The sequence below is a fragment of the Arvicola amphibius genome, chromosome 7 (genome assembly GCF_903992535.2).
Source record: "Arvicola amphibius chromosome 7, mArvAmp1.2, whole genome shotgun sequence".
NCBI lineage: Eukaryota > Metazoa > Chordata > Mammalia > Rodentia > Cricetidae > Arvicola > Arvicola amphibius.
In genome coordinates, this window is record NC_052053.1 from 56,486,734 (window position 1) to 56,494,543 (window position 7,810).

General features: G+C 41.2%; 1 protein-coding gene across 13 annotated transcripts in view; it reads left to right on the forward strand.

Annotated features, from left to right (window-relative positions):
- The window catches only part of Dennd1a (DENN domain containing 1A), a 533,475-nt gene that overhangs the window by 378,386 nt on the left and 147,279 nt on the right, over window positions 1-7,810 (forward strand). The window lies entirely within an intron of this gene.

The following is a 7,810-nucleotide window of genomic DNA, read 5'->3' on the forward strand; positions in this document are numbered from 1 at the left end:
GAAAGTGCGAGTATCTTGGCTACTGTGAGTTTTTTCTCTTGGATGACAAGGTCTTCAAATTCAGTGTGTGGAAGGGGGCTGGAGTGCATGTGCATACTACATGCTACCTGGACTTTCTTTAATAGCTACTGAAAGTAGGAGTCTTTTAGTTTTGTTTTTTAATTATATTTTTTATTCCAAGAATAACATTCTAAGGATTTGAGAGTTTTTCACAGGATACTCAACAGAGCCATTGTAGCATAGTGAAATAAGCATTCACATGATAAAAACTGATCTTTTTGTCTGATGAAAAGCTGGTTATAATTAGGACTCTTGCCAGCTTTCTGACTTACATGTAGTCCATGAGTTGTCAGGAGAGAGGGGGAACAGAGATCAGGATCCCCAGGGTCATCACCTGCACCACCGCAGAGCTCTGAATCACTAGCATAGCCCTACACTCCCCCACAGAGAACTGAGGGCTTTTTGGGGAAAATGGGATGCAGAAGACACAATTAAACCCAACTGAGGTCAAGGTCCAACCATCTTCTCAAGAAACAAATAGAAACAAGGAAATGAGAGGAAGCAGTAATGGAGATGCATTAGGTTGGGAGACAGTAAGCCAGTGCCATGGACAAGTGCAATTGCTGCCCTAAGAAACCCTGGTAGCAGTGGAAATTAACAGGCTAGCACAGGCAGTGGGTAGAACAGACCCAGGCTTGACTCTGGCTTCTGCCCACCACTGGACTATCTATGAAATGAGAGTCTCAGTGTCCTCATCTGTGTAATGGGGATGACAGTTCCTATCTCACCCAGTTTTTCTGGTCTTTGTTGGATGTTGGGCATGTGAACATTTGCTGTATCATTTACTTACTAGCAGGGTATTCCTGTTTCTCTTTCTTAATGGGTCCATAGTTTTTTCAGAAGTTATCACTGGAAAGAGAGTGCTGTGAGATTACCCTCACATGCCAACACTTTCCGCTTCAGATTGGAGACAAAGAACCAACAAAGGGAAAAAGGGATTAGACAGGGGCTGCAGAGATTGCTCAGTAGATAAACATGAGGACCTGAGTTAGGATCCCAGCAACCACTTAAAGAAGCCAATGACTGCAGCATACCAGTAATCTGAGAGCTGGGGAGGCAGAAGCAGGAGGGTCCCTGAGACTTAGGGGCCATTCCGTATAGCCAGACAGGTTCAATGAGAGACTGTCTAGAAATAAGGTGGATGGGTTGGGGAGGTGGTTCAGCCAATTAAAGTGTTTATATCCCCAGGACACACATAAAATCCAGGAGGACTTGGTGGCCCACTTGTAGTGTCAGTGTACAAAGTAGTGGAGAAGGGATTCCCCAAAGCAAGCTTGCTAGCTTAACTAACTAATTCTGTGAGTTGTAGAGTCAGCAAGAGACTTTTCTTTGAGAAACAAGGTGGAAAGTGATCAGTAAAGACACCTTTACATATACACATATATACACCAAAACAAGGGTGCAGGACCGTAAAGAAAGACACCCAGCATCGATCTCAGACCTCAGCCAGTGTACTCTCCAGTAACTAAATAGACTAACAAAAGCTTTTTATTTTATTTTATTTATTTATTTATTTATTAGCAGCTAGTGGGAAGAGGACAAAGTGAGCTAGTGTGTTTCTCTTCTTTGCAGTGGAGAAAACAAGTCACTCTGCCCTTTGGACCCAGCCATTTCCCAGGCATTTTAAAACAAACTCTTAATGCCTTAATGTATAGTTTATTCAAGAAAGAGGACAGCTGGGCAGTGGTGGCACATGCCTTTAATCCCAGCACTTAGGAGGCAGAGGCAGGCAGATATCTGTGAGTTCAAGGCCAGCCTGGTCTACAGAGTGAGTTCCAGGACAGTCTCCAGAGCTACATAAAAACCCTGTCTTGAAAAACTGAAACACAAAAGAAAAGAAAGGAGGACAGTCAGTTTGCTTGGGGGAAAAATATGACTCCCTGTCCCTCTGGACTCCAGTTCATATCCCAGCAATTAGTACAGCCACTGTACAAGGCTTGAGCCAGACTTGAGAACTGTGTGTCTAGTCAGATGCTATGCCTGCCCTGTGGAAGACCTTGGTCCTACCTTCCTAAACTGATCAGTCTATTAGAAGAGACAGGCCTGAATTGTGTGCTGTCCAGTTCATCCCTACTCATTGCTGTGTGGTGGTGGAGAGAAGGTACAGTGAAGCACATAACAGGAGAACCGTGGTCTAGTGTGTAGAATCAGACTGAAGGTGCAGCATTTGAACAGAGCCCTGCGCCACCCAGTAGCCACTATTCACTTGTGGCTGTGTAAATTCAAATTGAAAAAAGTAAAATACAACCTTTCTCAGTTGTGCTGGACACATTTTAAGTACTCTGAGAAATCTACTTTTGAACAGCATTGGGCAAGAGATGGATCATTCCCATCATTATATAAAATTTGGTTGGAAATTTCCAAATTAAAGGTTAAGAGGGTAATGTAATGGTAAGTGAGAACACTTCAAATAGGAAATCGTCTATACAAAAAGTCCTGGGATAGGAGAGAAGACAGTGAAACTAGATCTTAAGGATAACCAGGGAGGTGGGAAACCTCGTCTGAGTGACACAGTTCTAGGCCTTGGTAGGACTGTGTCCTCAGAGCAATAGAAACACCAACTTAAAGATAGTTACAGTAGTCCTGGTAGAAGATAACATTTGGACTGATGACAAAACAAAATGTCAGGTAGACTATTACACCCATTACCAGTTCATAGTACCTAAATCCCTACAAAGTTCATGAATGGCCAGTGTAAGAGAACTGAAGTTCAACAGGTAGAAAAATAGGAAGGCAGGTTACTAGTCCCAGGCCTTAGCTAAGCAGACTGCACCTCTGTACTGTAGCCTGAAGAATCAATGGGAAGCTGATGAAGCCAAGAGACCTGGCAGAGACTGTGGATCTAGCACAAAGACACAGTGAAGAGGTAGGCTGAAGGAAGGCAATGCTGCCCATGTCATTCTACTTACTGTGACTGACTGCTCCCTGTGTCTTCCCTTCTATTCATTTAGTGTGCAGATGTGCAGATGCTTGTTTGCCTTGTCACTGGGCTAAATCTCATTTAATGGATGGGTGTCAGTCTGTCCCCTCTTCCCCAACATGAGTCCTTTCCAGCTGAGATCAGATCCTAACCATGAAGAATGTGGTCCTAGCTTGATATTCTTCCAAGCAAAGCTGTTGCTGTAATACCCTTCCAAAGCTCACTCTCTTGTTCTTTCATTCTACAGAGAGTGCTGCAATGGGGGTTCTGGGGCTAGCAAGAAATGTGGTAGACAGCAGCTAATGGCAGAATCACCTACATGGTCTACAGGCTTAGCGTAATGGTCAAAAAAGGCTTCACAGATGAGAGGGGACATCTGGATTCCCTTTCCCTTACCACAAGGCAATGACTAATTTGACTATTAAAAATACCTCACTCTACTTCTTTATTATGAAAATAGCATGCTTTTTATAAAGGATAATGAAAACAATTTTATGGAACAACGTAAAAGCATCCTTACATAATTAACAGTTGGTACATGACGTTTCTGTTTTTTACTGTACATGTATGTATTTACATGAGTTAGTAAATAATTCATGCTATACACACTGTTCTTCAGTTTGAGTCCCCCATCCCATCCATCCCCATTCACATCCCACCCCCACTCTCCTGTGCCACCACCACCATTTGAAAATGTCTTTTCATGTTGGTTTGGAATTCTGCCACTCCCAACTTACAATACTTTATCTTAAAGCTGTAATCATTTCATGAACCCTGATCATACAGATGTGGACAGTCTTTTAAAGAGTAAGTAGATGTCCAGAACAGGATGAGCAGGGACAAGAGACAAAGTCTGTATGCATGGGCTGAACCAAAGAGTGATTTTGTATCAGTGGGTCCAGTATAAGGTCAAGCAGGACAGGTAGGAATGAGCCAGTAAGACAGGCTGCTCAGCCTTGTCTAAGCTGGTAATAGGGAAGGTCCAGATGCCAGGTGTTTGTGGAGGCTGATTGTTTGTTTTGCATCTGCCCAGACCTGAAATAATCACACAGAAACTGTATTATTACAATACTGCTTGGCCTATTAACTCACACTTCTTATTGGCTAGCCCTTATATCTTAAATTAACCCATTGAATTAATTTGTGTATCACCATGCATGTAGCTGTGGCCTGCTGGTAAGGTTTCAGACAGCATCTGTCTCCTGCAGTGACTACATGGCTTCTCTCTGACTCTGCCTACTCTCTCTTGCTCTGTCTGCTTGGAATTCCCTCCTTGCCTTATTTTGCACTGCAATAGGCCCAAAGCAGCTTTATTCATTAACTAATGGTATTCACAGCATACAGAGGGGAATCCCACATCACCTCCCCTTTCTGTCTAATTAAAAAGGAAGGTTTATAACTTTAACATAGTAAAAGTACATATATCAAAACAGGTATCAAGCAAGAACTAAACTTACAATAGTTAAATCTACTTTATCTTTTATCATAACTAAGGAAAACTATAACTATTCTTTTGTTTTTTTAATGTTAACACATGAGTTACTCTTTTTTAAAAAACTTTATTTATTTATTTATTTATCTATTTATTTATTTATTTATTATGTATGCAACATTCTGTCTGTGTGTATGCCCGCAGACAAGAAGAGGGCACCAGACCCCATTACAGATGGTTGTGAGCCACCATGTGGTTTGGAAGAGCAGGCAATGCTCTTAACTTCTGAGCCATCTCGCCAGCCCCAACTATTCTTTAACTCCATAAAAGACTCCAGAAGGATATAATACTACCTAAGTAAACAGGAAGTACATTGTAAGCAACTTCTAAAACTCTAGAATTGACAGAGACATTTCACTGCCTGGACAGTCACCCAAAGTTCTTTTGTAACATTGGGGCATCCATCTTCAACCTACAGGACCATAGTATCTAGCAGACTTTTCCATGAAGCAGGAAATTTTAAAGACAGTTTTGCCTATATTGGCAGTTTGTCAGTCACTTTCTTTTATATCCTGCAGAATGTCATGCAGACTCTTTTTATGAAGCAGAAACCTTGAAGGACTGTCTTATCTTCTTTAGGCAACTTTAGCAGTCATTTTTCTGTGGGTCCTGCATGTCCAGTTCATTCAGCATACCATCAAGCAGTCCAGGCAGGAGCAATTTTTTGCCCAAATGGCTAGCAAACTCCATAAGGAGCCTCTTTGGTGCCCATCATCCTCTTGAAGTAGATTGGTGCTGCCAGCAGCAGATGTGTCTCATTGTCATGAAAAGTCCTAAGTTCTTAAAACATTTACATGCCATATTCTGTAAGTCTTTGAAAGGTTTGAAGAAGACCTATCTATCTGAAGTATATCTCTGTACATCTAGAAAATCTAACTAACATGACTACGAGTTTGACTATTACAGATGACTATCTATTAACCTGTATTTCTTAATTATACATTACATTTTTAAATGAGCTGCAGAAACACAGTATCTTAATCAGGAGCAGAAATATCCATATAACAAAATTGACCTTAAATTTGTATTGATAAACCAAGATCCATATCAATACAAAATTTTCATCTTTATATCATATCCCCCTATTTTTTGAATTGATTGTGATCATTAATTATTTAAAATTAACCTCCTTTAAATGAAAACTAACATTTATAAACAATCATTTTGGGAATTTGGACGTAGCTTTCTCCAAACTGCTTCATGCTATTTGTTGGGTGACACATTTTTAGGGTTAATGGAGATCTTTTGGGGGCTCTTGTTCCATCAAACCACATTAGCCTGGAAGGACTCCACAGGTTCTTATCTTCTGTGGAAACAAAAGCAGAACCTCTTTTCCAAAGCAACATATCCTTAGACCCAATTTTTGAAGTCAAAATATAATGAAGTTAAAATATATATGTTGGTTTAGCTTAGCAGCCCCCAGGATCAAATATTTCTCTGCATGTCAAAAAATTCAAAGAAAACACAATAATATGCATAACCCAGTCTCTATGTATTTTCCATCTTTACATGGCTTATTTTTCTTTACTCCTTTAATCTATGATTGTCATACTCTTTTATATTACTTTTACTGTCTCGTTAAAGACTTTGTTTTATTTTTAAAACTATTTCTTTTTGTAACTGTTTATACTCTTCTTCTCTCTCCCAAGACTACTACATTTTTAAACATGCTGTGTCTCATTTAGAGGTCTTTTATGACTGAATCTGTCCCATTGTGCATCTGAAATTCTTTTCTGACAAGAAGCATTTTAAAATAGTAAGTAGTGTGGTCACAGCAGCCCTGGATACTGGCTCCACCTCCTTTTAACATGGCCAGGGGATTTGGTCCAGGATTAAAATGGTTGTATTTGATTATTTACAAGATTACTAGGACAGCCGTAGATAGATGGCATTGAGAAGAAAGTAAAAGCAGATAGCTCACCCAGAGAATGAATTGAGCTGTACCTCACAGGGCCAAAGTCATGTTCACTGAAAGATGAGGCAGGTTTGGGATGGTGTTGATGAGATATGTGCAGCTCTGCGAAGGATTGAAGAGGTATAGAGTCTGGCCTATGGCTCAGGAGCTGGCTGAATTGTGCTGCAGTGCCCAAGAGAGATTGCAGAGGAAGAGGGCTGCTGTGGAGAGGAACTGTTGAGACAGTCTTGTGCCCTCTTCCCTTTGTTTTTTGTCTTCCTCCTGTGGCAACTGATTAAAAGGAGGAAACTATCCTCACTGATACTTCTTCTACCCCAAATTACCCCTGAAAAACCCCTATGTAATGATTTGACCAGCACCCCAGGAACACTCAGGGCTAGTTCAGCTTTATGATGGCAAGTTATTTAATCCTTCTATTTTCTTCCCTTGCTTTTATTTAAGAGACAGAATGCAATTTTGAGCTATTAGGTACACATAGACTTGCAGTTTCAAAGTCTAAAGTGCTGTCAGGTCAAGACAAAAGCATCGCCATGGCTCGGAATGAACAAGGTCTTCAGAAGTCTTGGCCTAGGTGCTCATGGGGTGTCAGGAACCTGGGACCACTTGGTTAGCTTCAGACCAGCAGGGGCAGACAGGAAGGCGCTCTCTTCTGTTTGCTCAGTTACCATCAGTGACTCCTTCTTTGTGTAAGATGGTAATGAGGCCATTAGGAGAGGCTCACCTGAAGTGCAGCTTGTGAATCCAAGGTAATTAAACACCTTCTGAATGAAAGGGAAAGGCCAGGGAAGGTTAAGTGAGGAATAATCTGCAACACAGGTGGCCCAAGGCCTTTGAGGAACCAGAAGAGCGACAGCACAGTCACTGTTTCAAAGGATGGAAATGTCACCCTCATCCTCAAGAGGAACAAGGTTTTTATTATTGGGGAGGGGTGGAGTAGGTAATTTTTTTTTAACATTTTAGTAAAGCATATTTTTTCATACTTCTTTCTCAAGTTGAAAATCCATGACAGAACCTACCTGGGGTCAAGAGACCCTCAGGGGCTTTTAGTACTGCCACCTTTGAGTCTGTGATCCCTGAAAGGGAAGCACAGCAGAGCAGTACACATGCACATGCTATGATAGATGCCTAACTACTTTCAGATAGAGACTGTGTTCTCTTATCCCTTACTTTATAGTAGCTGGCCCCTGGTACTTATTCCTATACCTTCTGGCCTTATAGTCCAGGCAAATGACCCACCCCTATAGCAACCTCACAGGAGTGTTCCCTTTACTTAGTTAACCATATTTTAATGACTATGTTAGCATTGTGCTCTGTAACTTCACCAGTCCTTTTAGCTGATCTTCACTGCACAAGTTCCAGCAACAGAAGAGTTTTGCTAGTCAGGTTCTTGCACCCAGACCTCTGCTGCCTCCATACCATGAAT